At 42.5% G+C, this 15,288-nt stretch overlaps 1 protein-coding gene across 2 annotated transcripts in view; it reads left to right on the top strand.

Annotated features, from left to right (window-relative positions):
- The first annotated feature begins 11,886 nt into the window (after window positions 1–11,886).
- The window catches only part of MGA (MAX dimerization protein MGA), a 159,373-nt gene continuing 155,971 nt past the window's right edge, over window positions 11,887–15,288 (top strand). Inside the window, exon 1 of one of the 2 annotated variants that reach the window (XM_082449422.1) lies at window positions 11,887–14,871. The gene's annotated coding sequence lies outside the window, so the exon portion shown is untranslated. Of the gene's footprint in view, window positions 14,872–14,918; window positions 15,164–15,288 lie in introns of those variants that run through there. The other variant, XM_082449412.1, reaches the window with a different exon arrangement.

Consider the following 15,288-nt stretch of genomic DNA (forward strand, 5'->3'; position numbering starts at 1 on the left):
GGCTGCGTTGGGTCTTCGTTGCTGCGCATGGGCTTTCTCTAATTGTGGCGAGCAGGGGGCTACTCTTTGTTGCGGTGCGAGGGCTTCTCATTGCGGTGGCTTCTCTTGTTGCAGAGCACGGGCTCTAGGTGCACGGACTTTAGTGGTTGTGGCTCACGGGCTCTAGAGCGCAGGCTCAGTAGTTGTGGCGCACGGGATTAGCTGCTCCACGGCATGTGGGATCTTCCCGGACCAGGGTTCGAACCCGTGTCCCCTGCATTGGCAGGCGGATTCTCAACCACTGCGCCACCAGGGAAGCCCCTGTCTTATTTTCTAAGTCTGTGCTCTCCACCTGTGTCTTGATTCCATCCTCTCCCATCTCCTCAAGGGAACTTGTTGAATGAATTATTTTCTCCCTCATAGTTTAAATTGATTCCTTTTTCCTGGCTCCCGTTTCTCATTCTCAAACACACTCAGGTCTCTCCTATTTTGAAAAAGGCCTCCATATGACCCCCGTCTCTTTAAGCTACTGTCCCATTTTCCTCCTCCTTTCACTGCCAAATACTGTGTGCTTCCATGTCTTTGTGACTCACTCTCTCATTATTCCTCCGCCATCTGGCTCTCTCCCCCACCCCCACTCTCACATGGCTGTGTCTGTGGTCATCCAGCTCCAAATTCAAAGGACTTTTCTTGATTTCTGTCCTTTTTAGCCTCTTGGCAATGGTCAGTATTGCTGACTGTCATCTGCTCTGTGGAATCTTCTCTTGTCTTGGCCTGAGTGCAAGTCTGTTGTGCTGCTGCTTCTCCTTCCCTGTGGCTTCTTTGTCCAACACCCGTACAGGTTCCATTTCTTTCTTTCCACTCCTCGGTTGTGGGCGTGGAGGGAGGTTCACCGTGCAAGCTCTTGATCTGTCTCTCTACTCTTACTCTTTGATCTCCTTTGGGTCTCGGACCTTACCATTACTTCTCTAAGTGTGGCTCCTGCGTCGTTCTTTGTGCTCATCTCTTCATCCTCACTCATGCATCATGCTTGCTCTCATTCTGTGTTTTGGCTGGCCTCCTTTTAGTTTCTTGAGGGTGCTATGGCCTGTCTGACATAGGCTTTTTGTTACTGGTGTTGCTTAACTTGCATTCATCTTCATCCTTTTTTTCTTTTTTAAAATCCTCATCATTATTGTAATTTTTTCTATTTTAAAAATTGAGAGGGGACTTCCCTGGTGGCACAGTGGTTACAAATCCGCCTGCCAATGCAGGGGACACGGGTTCGAGCCCTGGTCCAGGAAGATCCCACATGCCGCGGAGCAACTAAGCCCGTGCGCCACAACTACTGAGCCTGCGCTCTAGAGCCCGCGAGCCACAACTACTGAGCCCATGTGCCGCAACTACGGAAGCCCGTGCGCCTGGAGCCCGTGCTCCACAACAAGAGGAGCCACCACAATGAGAAGCCCGCGCACCACAATGAAGAGTGGCCCCTGCTCACTGCAACTAGAGAAAGCCACGCGCAGCAACAAAGAACCAAAGCAGCCAAAAGTAAATAAATAAATTTATTAAAAAAAAAAAATTGAGAGGGCTTCCCTGGTGGCGCAGTGGTTAAGAATCTGCCTGCCAATGCAGGGGTCACGGGTTCAAGCCCTGGTCCGGGAAGATCCCACATGCTGCGGAGCAACTAAGCCCGTGCGCCAGAGCTACTGAGCCTGTGCTCTAGAGCCCGCGAGCCACAACTACTGAACCCATGTGCCACAACTACTGAAGCCCTCGTGCCTAGAGCCCGTGCTCCGCAACAAGAGAAGCCAGCGCAATGAGAAGCCAGAGCACCACAATGAAGAGTAGCCCCTGCTCGCCGCAACTAGAGAAAGCCCACACACAGCAACAAAGACCCAATGCAGCCAAAAATTAAAAAAAAAAAAAAATTGAGGTATAACTGATACCACGAAATTCATCCTTTTAAAGTATACAATTCAGTGGGCTTTAGTATATTCACAAAGTTGTGCAACAATTACCACTATCTCATTCCAGAACATTTTCATCAATCACCTCAAAAAGTAACTCTATACCCATTAGCAGGCACTCCCTTTCCCCCCTTACCCCCATTGGCCCCTGGCAACCACTAATCTACTTTCTGTCTCTATGTTGTAGGCTTTTGCACATGCTGGTCATTTTGCCTAGAACCTTTCCCCCACCTCATCCCCTAGTCGGCTTCTATTCTTCCTCAGCTATCAGTGCCAATATCCTTGAGCTGGTCAATTCCTACTACATGCTTTCATAAGAATATGTACCTCTTTGGCAGCATTTATGATGAATTGCAATTTTATATTTATTTATGGAATTCTTTGATTTATGTTGTCACCTCAATAAGTCTCATGAGGGCAAAATATATATATATATATATATTTTTTACACACACATATGTATATACACATACACACATATATATATTTACATGTATAGTATATATATACTATATATATAAAAATTATATATATATATATATATATTTTTTTTTTGTGGGGAGGCATTTATAAATGCACAAAATTCTACATCTCCATTTATAGCAGTTTCACTTGAATGTAATAGTATGACACCCAACTAAGACAAAATGCGTATTTTTCTCCCCAAACCAACTCCTCCTTCATACTTCCCCACTTGATGATGCTTCCTCATTCTCTTGGGCACACAAGCTCAGTTTCTTGGAGATATTTGATTCCTTTCTGTCTCTTGTCTTCAACGTTCAGTGCTCTTCAGATCCTCAAGTCCAGTGGATTCTTTTGAAAGTCCTTGCAGTCCAGCCTTTAGTACAGTGTCCTTAACGCTCAGCAAACATTTCCGGATAATGAAGAACATTTGGAGCTATCTGTAGTGAAGAAAATGGTTGCAGCCATGATGTTGGGTGAGCCTTTAGAGACTGCCAAAGAGGAGAGAGAGAGAGGAGAAGGAGGAGAGAGGGAGATGAAAGCAGATAGTGGAGGAAGCAGTGGATGGAGACTCTCCTATACCACACAGGGCTGGTGAAAAGCAGTAAGGTAATAAGAGAAGCAAAAGGAGACCCTGGCTAATGGACCATAATCCAGTCACCATTTCTGAGTATCTGTTACCTGCCTGGCACTTAGATTATGGTGATTCACAGATGAATCAGAAGTTGTCTCTTTCCTGAAGGAAGTCAGGGTCTGGTGCAGGAGAGAAACATTTATGTAAACAAAAATTTACAATATAATGTGATAAGTTTTTATAATAAGACTATTCACAAAGTGTTCTGCGAGCAAGAGGAGGTGGTGACTAAGACTGTCTCAGCACAGGGGTGGGTAAAGGTGGGTGGGCGTCACAGGATGACTGGGACTTCAGCGGCCTGAAATCAGGAAGAGTGACATGCCAGGAAAACAGAACGACTTCAAGAGGCCTGGGCTCATGTGGAACTGCGAATCACGTTGTTTAGCTTTAGTGTAAAGGGTGGGAAGGGAATATCCTGGGAATTCAGCCTGGGGCTACTTTGTGAGGAGTCTCCCAGCAAGCCGAGAATTTTATTTTCTAGTTAATAGAGAGTCTTCAAAGTTTTTTTTTTCCCTTTTCTTTTTTGGCTGCACTATGTGAGGCTTACGGGATCTTAGTGCTCTGACCAGGGATTGAACCCGTGCCCTCAGCAGTGAAAGTGCAGAATTCGCAGAATTACCCGAAGTTTTATTCTTTTTAATAAATTTATTTATTTATTTTTATTTTTGGCTGCGTTGGGTCTTCATTGTTGCGTGCAGGCTTTTTCTAGTTGCGGCGAGAGGGGGCTACTCTTCGTTGCAGTGCGCAGGCTTCTCATTGTGGTGGCTTCTCTTGTTGCGGAGCACGAGCCCTAGGCTTGCGGGCTTCAGTAGTTGCAGCACACGGGCTCAGTAGTTGTGGCTCACAGGCTCTAGAGCACAGGCTCAGTAGTTGTGGCACACAGGCTTAGTTGCTCCATGGCATGTGGGATCTTCCCGGACCAGGATCGAACCTGCGTCCCCTGCATTGGCAGGCAGATTCTTAACCACTGTGCCACCAGGGAAGTTCCTGTCTTTCTTTCTTTCTTTTTTTTTTTAAAGCAACTTCATTTGGTATAGTTTACTTACATTCTAATATATAGATTTTAAGTCTATGGTTCAAAGAGTTTTATTTATTTATTTATTTTTATTTTTTATTTTTGGTTGCATTGGGTCTTTGTTGCTGTGCGCAGGCTTTCTCTAGTTGTGTCGAGCGGGGGCTACTCTTTGTTGAGGTGTGCAGGCTTCTCACTGTGGTGGCTTCTCTTGTTGCAGAGCACGGGCTCTAGGTGTGCGGGCTCAGTAGTTGCGGCACGTGGGCCCTAGAGCCCACGGGCTTCAGTAGTTGCAGTGCATGGGCTCAGTAGTTGCAGCTTGCGGGCTCTAGGGCACGCAGGCTTCAGTAGTTGTGGCGCATGGGCTTAGTTGCTCCCCAGCATGTGGGATCTTCCCGGACCAGGGATCGAAACCATGCCACATGCACTAGCTAGCCGATTCTTTTTTTTTTTTTTAATAAATTTATTTATTTATTTATTTATGGCTGCATTGAGTCTTTGTTGCTGCGCACAGGCTTTCTCTAGTTGCAGCAAGTAGGGGCTAACGGGCTTTCTCTAGTTGCAGCAAGCAGGGGCTACTCTTTGTTGAGGTGCATGGGCTTTTCATTTCAGTGGCTTCTCTTTGTTGCAGAGCATGGGCTTCAGTAGTTGCGGCATGTGGGCTTCAGTAGCTGTGGCATATGGGTTCAGTAGTTGTGGCTCGAGGGCTCTAGAGCGCAGGCTCAATGGTTGTGGCTTAGTTGCTCCGCTGCATGTGGGATCTTCCCGGGCCAGAGATCAAATCTGTGTCCCCTGCATTGGTAGGCAGATTCTTAACCACTGCACCACCAGGGAAGTCCCTCTTCTGCCCATTTTTGATTGGGTTGTTTGGTTTTTTGATATTGAGTTGTACAAGCTGTTTATATATTTTGGATATTGCCACTTGTCGGTCATATCATTTGTAAATATTTTCTCTCATTCCATAGGTTGTCTTTTCATTTTGCTGATGGTATCCTTTGCTGTGCAAAAGCATTTAAGTTTAATTAGGTCCCATTTTTTAAGATACAGAACATTGCCACCACCCCTGAAATCCCTCTTGTGCCCTTTGCAATTGGTCTCTCTTCCCCGAGGCAACTACTGATATGATTTTTATTACCACATGTTTTGGTTATTTCAATAAATAATCACGCCCAAACCTAGTGACTTAAAACAACAAAAATCATTTATTTGCTCATGATACTGCAACTGGTCAGGGTTTAGTGGAATCATTTTGTCTCTGTTCTCTGTGGCATCAGCCAGCTGAGACAGCTTGACTGAAACTGGAGAATCCACTTCCAAGATGACTCACTTGCATGGCTGGCAATTTGGGATTGGCTTTTGGCTGTGATCTCAGCTAGGACTGCCAGTTATGGATCTCGTTTTTCTTCCACATGGCTGTTTGGGCTTCCTCACAGCATGGGTTCCAAGAAGGAGGAAGTGTAAGCTGCCAGTCCTTTTAAAGACTAAACTCTAAACTGGCACAGCATCACTTCTGCTCTATTCTATATGTCAAAGCAATCACAAGGCCAGCCTAAATTCAAAGGAGAAATAAAGCCCACCACTCAGTGTGGGTAGAGACAAAGAATTTGGGCCATCTTTATTCTACCACGTTGTACATTAGTTTTGTTAGTTCTAGAATGTCATATAAATGGAATAATATAGTGTGTATAATTATATGTATGGCTTCTTTTGCACATGTGTTTTGAGATTCATCTATGTTTTTACATATATCAGTGGTTCATTCCTTTTTATTGTTGAGTAATAGTCCAATGATAATCAATTTTGTAATCCATTTATCTGTTGATGGACATTTGTGTTGTTTCCAGTTTTTGATGATTATGAATAAAGCTGTTATAAAAATTCTTATACAACACTTTTTTTGTAGCTATATGTTTACATTTCTCTTGAGTAAATGCCTAGAAATTTGAATTTCTGGGTCATAGGATAGATATGTGTTACAATTTATAAGAAATTGTCAAACTACTTCCAAAGGATTGTACCATTTTTCACTTCCAGCAGAAATGTATGAGAGTTCTACTTGCCCCAAATCTAGCCAACATTTTTTATTGTCAGTGTTTTTAATTTTAGATATTCTGGAAGGCATGAAGTGTTATCTCATTGTGGTTTTAATTTGTATTTCCCTAATAATTAAGTATTGTGCATCTTTTCATATGCTTATTAGCCATTTGTAGCTGTTCTTTCTTAAGTGTCATTTCAAGTCTTTTGCCCATTTAAAAAATTTTGGGTTGCTGTCTCGTTATTATTGAATTATAGGAGTTCTTTATATATTCCAGATATTTGTCCTTTGTCAGATACACACATTATTACTACACATTAATAGATTGGAAGACAATATTATTAAGATATTAATTATTCACAAATTAATTTATAGAGTTAATGTAATTCTAATTAAAATACCAGCAGGTTTTTCATAGAAACTGACAAGCTGATTCTAAAATTTATATGAAAATACAAAGGGCTTAGAATAGTCAAAACAATTTTGAAAGAGATATAGTTGAAGGACTTATACCACCTGACCTCAAGACTTGCTATAGAGCTACAGAAATCAAGGCAACATGGCATTAGTATATGGACAAATAAATAGGTCAGTTGAACAGAATAGAGCCTAGAAATAGATCCAAACATATACAGCAAATTGATTTTTGAAAAAGGATGTTGTAGCAGGCAGCCTCTAAGATGTCCCACAATGATTCCTCTCTCCTGGTATTCACACCCTTATGTATTCTCCTCCCCTCGAATGTGGACTGACAGAAATGATAGGATGTTACTTCTGGGGTGAGGCTTAAAGAATACTATGGCTTACATCTTGGGGGCACTCTTTCTTGGATGGCTTGCTATTGGTAAAGAGCTAGTTGTCATGTTGTAAGGCAGCCCTGTGGAGAGGCCCATGTGTCAAGGGACCAAGGTCAGCCAAGAACCACATGAGCGAGCTTGGAAGCAGACTCCCCTCCCCTCAAATCAAGCCTTTGGATGAGACTGAAGCCCTGGCCAACAGCATGACTGCAAACTCGTGAGAAACCTTATTCCAGGGCATCCATATAAAATGTGCCCAAGTTCCTTAACCATAAAAATTATGAGGTAATAAATATTGCAGTTTAAAGCTGCAGCATGCTGGAGAGGGTGTGGAGAAAAGGGAACCCTCTTGCACTCTTGGTGGGAATGTAAATTGGTACAGCCACTATGGAGAACAGTATGGAGGTTCCTTAAAAAACTAAAAATAGAACTACCATACGACCCAGCAATCCCACTACTGGGCATATACCCTAAGAAAACCATAATTCAAAAATAGTCATGTACCACAATGTTCATTGAAGCTCTATTTACAATAGCCAGGACATGGAAGCCACCTAAGTGTCCATCAACAGATGAATGGATAAAGAAGATGTGGTACATATATACAATGGAATATTACTCAGCCATAAAAAGAAATGAAATTGAGTTACTTGTAGTGAGGTGGATGGACCTAGAGACTGTCATACAGGGTGAAGTAAGTCAGAAAGAGAAAAACAAATACCATATGCTAACACATATATATGGAATCTAAAAAAAAAAAAGTTTCTGAAGAACCTAGGGGCAGGACAGGAATAAAGATGCAGACGTAGAGAATGGACTTGAGGACATGCGGAAGGGGAAGGGTAAGCTGGGACGAAGTGAGAGAGTGGCATGGACATATATACACTACCAAATGTAAAATAGATAGCTAGTGGGAAGCAGCTGCATAGCACAGGGAGATCAGCTTGGTGCTTTGTGACCTCCTAGAGGGGTGGGATAGGGAGGATGGGAGGGAGATGCAAGAGGGAGGAGATATGGGGATATATGTATATGTGTAGCTGATTCATTTTGTTATAAAGCAGAAACTAACACACCATTGTAAAGCAATTATACTCCAATAAAGATGTTAAAAAAAAAATAATAAAGCTGCATAGCCAAAAAAAAAAAAAAAAAGCAGCTAAGTTGCGAAGTTTGGGGGTAATTTATTATACAGTGATAGATAACTAATGTAGGTGCCAAGGTAATTTGAAGGAGAAAAAACAGTCTTTAACAAATAGTGTTGGATAAATTTAATATCCTTATGGAAAAAAGTGAACCTCAACCCCTACCTCACACCATACACTGTTTTTTGTTTTTTTTTTTAACTTTTATTTATTTATTTATTTGGCTGCACTGGGTCTTAGTTGCGGCATGCAGGATTTTTGTTGCTGCGTGCGGGATCTTTGTTGTCACATGCGGATTCTTTAGTTGTGGCATGCAAACTTTTAGTTGCAACATGTGGGATCTAGTTCCCTGATAAGCATAAGTCTTTCAACTATATCTTTTTCAAAATTGTTTTGACTATTGTAAGTCCTTAGGACTATTCTAAGTCCTAAGCCTGGACTGAATCCCGGCCCCCTGCATTGGGAGCACAGTGTCTTAGCCACTGGACCACTAGGGAAGTCCCCATAAACTGGTATTAATTTGAGGTAGATATTAGACTAAAATGTAAAAGCTAAAATTGTAAAACTTCTTCCCAAAACACAGAAGACAATCTTAATAAATTGGGGTGGGCAAAGAGCATTTGGACAAGATACAATAGTGCTAACCATAAAAAAAAGTTTGATAGTTGGACTTTATCAATGGTTTTTAAGTGGAGGCATTGTATGATGAGATCTGTGCTTCAGAAAAGTAAGATAAATGTGAGAGCGGTGTGGAGAACTGTCTCTCTATCTGTTTCTCTCTCTCTCTCTCACAAAAATACTCAAAACTAGTAACCGTTAGAAGTAGCCAAGTCCAATAAAGTTGAAATGGTAAATAAATATCAGAAATGTTAGTCTTAACTTACATATTCATTCATTATTTCATTCAGTCAACAGATATCTGCTGTCTTTTAAAAAAAATTGTAGTAAAATATATATAACATAAAATTTACAATCTTAACCTTTATTTTAAAAAATTTTTGGCTGCGTTGGGTCTTGGCTGCTGCGTGTGGGCTTTCTCTAGTTGCGGCGAGTGGGGGCTACTCTTCGTTGTGGTGCGTGGGCTTCTCATTGCGGTGGCTTCTCTTGTTGCAGAGCACGGGCTCTAGGCGCGAGGGCTTCACGCAGGCTCAGTAGTTGTGGCTTGTGGGCTCTAGAGCGCAGGCTCAGTAGTTGTGGCGCATGGGCTTTGTTGCTCCGTGGCACGTGGGATCTTCCCAGACCAGGGCTTGAACCCGTGTCCCCTGCATTGCCAGGTTGATTCTTAACCACTGCACCACCAGGGAAGTCCCAATCTTAACCATTTTTAAGTGTACAGTTCAGTAGTGTTAAGCACATTCATATTATTGTGCAAGCTCCAGAGCTCTTCATCTTGCAAAACTGTAACACTATACCCTTTAAACAATTTCCCATCTCCCCTTCCGTCCAACCCCTGGAAACCACCATTCTACCTTCTGTCTCTATGAATTTGACTACTCTAGATACCTCATATAAGTGGAAACATAAAGTATCTGTCTTCTTGTGACTGGCTTTTTTTCATGTAGCATAATATCCTCAACATACATCCATGTTGTAGCATTTGTCAGATTTTCCATCATTTTTTAAGGCTGAATAATATTCTACTGTATGTATATATCACATTTTGCTTGTCCATTCATCTGTCCATGGGCACTTGGGTTGTTTCGACCTCTTGGCTATTCTAAATAGTGCTGCTATGAACATGGGTGTATAAATATCTCTTCAAGACCCTACTTTCAATTCTTTTGAATTGCTGGATTACATGGTAATATATTTTTAGTTTTTTTAGGAACTGCCATACTAATTTCTATAGTGGCTGCACCATTTAAAACCACCAACAACACACGAGTTCCAATTTTTCCACCTCCTTGCCAACACTTGTTATTTTCTGTTTTGTTTTTGTTTTTTAAGTAGTAGCCATCGTAAGAGGTGTGAAGTGGTATCCCATTGTGGGTTTTATTTATTTATTTATTTATTTAATTTATTTGGTTGCACTGGGTCTCAGTTGCAGCAGGCAGCTTCCTTCTAGTTACAGCTCGCAGGCTCCTTATTTGCGGCATGTACGTGGGATCTAGTTCCCTGGCCAGGGATTGAACCCAGGCCCCCTGCATTGGGAGTGCAGAGTCTCAACCACTGCGCCACCAGGGAACTCCCTCTCGTTGTGGTTTTAACTTGCAGTTCTCTAAAGATTAGTGATGGTGAGCATATTTTCATGTGCTAATTGGTCATCTGTACATCTTTGGAGAAATATCTATTCAAATCCTTTACCTATTTTTAAATTGAGGTTTTTTGGTTTTGTTTTGTTTTGTTGTTGTTGCGTTGTAGGAGTTCTTTATATATTCTGGATATTAAAAGATATACAGTTTGCAAATATTTTCTCCCTGTCTTTTATGTGCCAGATACTGTTCCAGACATTGAGAATAGACAGGAGGGCTCTACTCTTATGAAGTTTACATTCTCTTGGGTAGAGGCAGGAGGGAAACAATAAATCAAATAAGTAAGGTAATGAGAAGCCCCATAAAGGAAATAAAACAGGGTGATAAAATACAGGTGACTGGTAGATGGAGGGAGTCTACTTTAGGTAAGGTAGTCAGTTAAGACCTTTCTTTTAGAGAGTGACATTAGAGCTGATGAGAACCATTCAGAAGGCTCCATCCACATGGATTTCATCCCAGGCTGAAGGCACAATCATCTTGAAGGACATAAAGTGGGTGTGATAATAATGATCAAGAGTGCATAAACCACAAAATCATAAGTAGGCAAGGGCCAGATCCGTTAGGGTTCATAGGCCAATGTAAAGAATGTGGATTTTACCTTAAGTGCATTATGAAACATTGGTCAGTTTCAAGCAGAGGATCATAATATCTCACTAATATTTTTAAAAGATCGCTTTGGCTGGTCTATGAAGAATGGATCATATAGTGAGGGGAGATGAAAAGCACGGTTCTAATGAATGTTCTTTCTTCAGGCTCTTCTTTTACATCACCCTCAGGCAGTTGTCCCCTCATGCTGCTAGAGTCTTCTACTCTGTTTCTAAATTTGTATCACATGGTGGACATTGGCAATTGAAGTCTTCCTTAACAAAATGGAATCTGGTCACCTGTAGTAATTTCCTCCATTTCTGTATAATTCAATGTGGCTATATTATGTGTGGTAACTGATGATCCCAAATCTCAGTGTCTGAAAACTACATAAGTTATTTTTTGCTCATGCTACATATTCACTGTTAGTTGGTTAGGGGTCTCTGCTCTTGTCATCCCTATTATGGGATCAAGGCTGACAGAGTGACCACCAGTTGGAACATTGCTAGTAGCTGTGGCAGAAGGAAAGAGAAAATGGCTGAATTGCATGCTGGCATTTAAAGCTTCTTCTGAGAATTGATACATGTCACTTCCACTCACATTTCATTGCCAAAGCAAGTCATGTAGTCATTCCTAACTTTATAGGAGCAAGGAAGAGCAATTATATTGATATCATGTTCCTGGAAGTTGGGAGAACCAGAAATATTTGAGAATAGTGTAAGTGTGAACAACTACTTCCAAGATCACTACTAATACTTTTTGGCACTCAGTAAAATATCTCTTCAAAACTTCTAGTAAATAGATATATTAAAAAATTATTTCACTCATCCTTACTAAGAGCATTCACTGTGTAGGACATTATAGATTTATTTTATTATTTATTTATTTGGCTACGTTGGGTCTTCATTGCTGTGCGCGGGCTTTCTCTAGTTGCGGTGAGTGGGGGCTACTCTTTGTTGTGGTGCGAGGGCTTCTCATTGCGGTGGCTTCTCTTGTTGTGGAGCACAGGCTCTAGGCGCGAAAGGCTTCAGTGGTTGTGGCTGGCGGGCTCTAGAGTGCAGGCTTCAGTAGTTGTGGCTCGCGGGCTCTAGAGCACAGGCTCAGTAGTTGTGGCGTATGGGCTTAGTTGCTCCGCGACATGTGGGATCTTCCCGGAACAGGGCTCGAAGCCTTGTCCCCTGCACTGGCAGGCAGATTCTTAACCACTGCGCCACCAGGGAAGCCCTGTGTAGGGCATTATAAACCTTTTACTAGTCTATTGTAAAACAATATAGATGACACGTTTTGTATTCTGAAATCAAATTTAACAGGCTATTATCATTATAATGAAATATTCATATGCTTGTATTTGTAGGGTCTCTTAGAGATAAGGGTCGAACTAATGCAGTGGTTGAAGAAATGGAAAGTAGGGGGTGACCTTAAAAAAATGTTAAGGTGTTTGAAGCAATATAACTTTATGACTAAAAAAGTGGAAAACAGATGAGAAGGACCAGGGAGGATAGGGAGGTTTCCTACACTGGGAGGCTTATTGGAATGGTGGTGTCATTGCCCATTTAAGGGAATGCAGTAGTAGCTGGTGTGTGTCGTGAAGAGACAATTAGTTTGACTTTTGAAATGCTGAATTTCAGATGTCTACGGGAAGCTCTGCTCTAGGTAAACTGCCCTTTGCTAGGAATGGATAAAGGCAGGAGAGGAGACTGGGAAGGGAGAGTCTAAAACACTGTGTTATGTAAGTGAAGGGAGAGTGAGTTTTTTTTTTTTTAAATCATTTTCTTCTTTTTCAAATTTATTTATTTAATGTATTTATTTTTGGCTGCGTCGGGTCTTCGTTGCTGTGCATGGGCTTTCTCTAGTTGTGGCGAGCGGGGGCTACTCTTCGTTGTGGTGCCGGCTTCTCATTGCGGTGGGTTCTCTTGCTACGGAGCAGAGGCTCTAGGTGTGCGGGCTTCAGTAGTTGCAGCGTGCGGGCTCAGTAGTTGTGGCTCGCGGGCTCTAGAGCACATGCTCAGTAGTTGTGGCGCACGGGCTTAGTTGCTCCGCGACATGTGGGATCTTCCCGGAACAGGGATCGAACCCATGTCCCCTGCATTGGCAGGCAGATTCTTAACCACTGCACCACCAGGGAAGTCCAACTCTGAGGTATTTAAATGTAAACAATTTTTAACCTTCTTCAAGTGCAGGCACACGTGCCCCCTCCACCCTCTAAGCATCTCTGTATTATCATTATTTTACTTAAATAATGTCTACAGTTCAGCATATTAACATGACATGTTAAGATGAAAAAAAACCCTTGAAATGAAGGTGAGAGATAATGTAACAATATGTACCAAGAGATGGGCAACAGAAACGAAGGAATCTAAAAAAGATCTGCAGTGTAAGAATCTGTTAGTGTGCCTCTAGCACTGTCTAGGGGAGAAACAGACTAGTGGAGAAAAAAGGATTCAAGAATATGTTGTATTGGACAGAATACAGGATGCTGGTTAAAATACAACCTTTACCACTAACTAGTAGTCACATCTATATAGTGCCTCCTATTCACCAGGGACTGTGATAGGTGTTCTAAGTACTTTTATCTTGGAATCATTATGAAAATCCAAAAGCTAGGTTTGTTGGCCCCAAACTGAAGTTTAAGGAATTGAGGATTAAAATGTTAAAAAACCTGTTCAAGGTCAAAGTACAGAAAGTGGAGAATTGCAAGTTCACCCGGATGGGTCTTATTTCAAGGCCAAGGCTCTTTCCACTATAGCCAATAGACCCCAACCTAGTTGTGCATCACAATTGCCTGGAGAACATCAAAACACGTTTTCCAGTTTCTCACTAAAGCTTGTCTCAGAAGATAGTAATATTAGTATAGTACTTTTCTCTCAGGGTTGTTGTTAGGATTAAATGCAATAAAGTATATTGGACTGTTTGATAAACTTCAAGTTTAACATAGTCTTCTTATTTAATGATTTTATTATACATGATTGTCTAATTCCCTTTCTTTTGATTTTATGGTCAGAAAATAATTTTCTGATAAGTAATTAGGCTTAAAGTGCCTTGAAACCAGAAAAGGGTGCCCAGAACGATGTATTTGGGCTTGATAACCACATTATAAATTAACACATTTAATTTCTAGCTTATAAATAGCATTCTTGTGAGTCTGACCAGCGCTAGTCAAATTCCCCCAGTTTAATCATCCCTTTGTTAACAGAAAAAACAAAGTTTTGAAATCGGCAAAGCTGAGGAATGGAGTTAGAGCAGAACAGATAGTTTTAATTGGGAGTAGAATATCAGGTTTTTGTCCTGGAGGTCGGTTTTGTGACTACGTTACAAAATTAACTCATTCTAATGCAAGACCACCTTTTCTCAGCGTTAGTAGATGATGTTTTTCTTGGTTCCAACACATCATTGCTAGATTACGTTGAACCAGAAATGTAGTAGGGCTACAACTCCTGTCCCTTTAAAACGCCTCCTCCTCTTCTCACCTCCACTTTCCCCAACAATAGCAGTATGTTTATCAAGAAAGGTCTGGTCTTCTATCCCCAGACAAATTCTAAAGGATTATTTCTACTTGCGAGTAGGGTTTGTAGTAAGTTGTATTTAAATTAGCATTCTTTCCCCCACCACGAACTTCTGATAGTTTGCTTGTAGGCAAAGACCCTCCCTTTTTTTTTTTTTTTTGCAATATTCAAAAAGGCACTCAGCAGGCACTTACTAAATGCATGCTCTTTGAAGAAAAGTTAAGCGGTTTCCCTAAAACCACACAGATCAAAGGAGTGGGGGAAGGGGGACTCAAAGTGCCTGTTACACCCAGTCACACTCCCATAATTACCGGAACCGCCTCCATCCCAGCCGTAGGACAGGGCTTTCAACGGGACAAGAAAGGAACACCAGGGAGGTGAGAGCCAGGAAATCGGGAGAGGTGCCTCTCCCGGCATGCTCTGCAACACACTGAGGGGCGCCAGACATATCCCGGCGTGCATCGGGGAGCGCCCAAGGGCGATGGTTCCCGGCTCCTAGAGGAGCACGCGAAGTTAAAGCGGTAGGTGTGAGCTTACTTAGTTTTGAGACCCCGCTTCCTCGTTTCCCCTGTAGGAACGTAAGCCCATAACGGCTGAAAAGGAGGTCCTCTAACTACCCTCCCTTTCCGCGTGCGAACGACTTTCGGCGCCGCTTCGAGCACGGTGCCAGGTGATTAGCGGTTAGGGGCGGGCCTGAGCCGATCACATGACCAAACCTGGCCGCCAATGACTAGCCCGGTGGTCCAGCAGCGCGAGGATTCCCGGACCCGTGAGCGGAGCGGCGCGTGGGCTCGTTCCGGTCGGCTCTGGCAGGTACGCGCAGGCGCCCTGGTTGCCACGCGCCCCGTCTGTCCCCACGCGCCCAGCGGCGCGTACTTGGCGCGAGGTGTTAAGAGTCTGTCTGGTTGTTTTTGTGGGTGGGGGGGAAGGAGAGGGTG

This window comes from Balaenoptera physalus (genome assembly GCF_965194825.1).
Source record: "Balaenoptera physalus genome assembly, chromosome: 2".
NCBI lineage: Eukaryota > Metazoa > Chordata > Mammalia > Artiodactyla > Balaenopteridae > Balaenoptera > Balaenoptera physalus.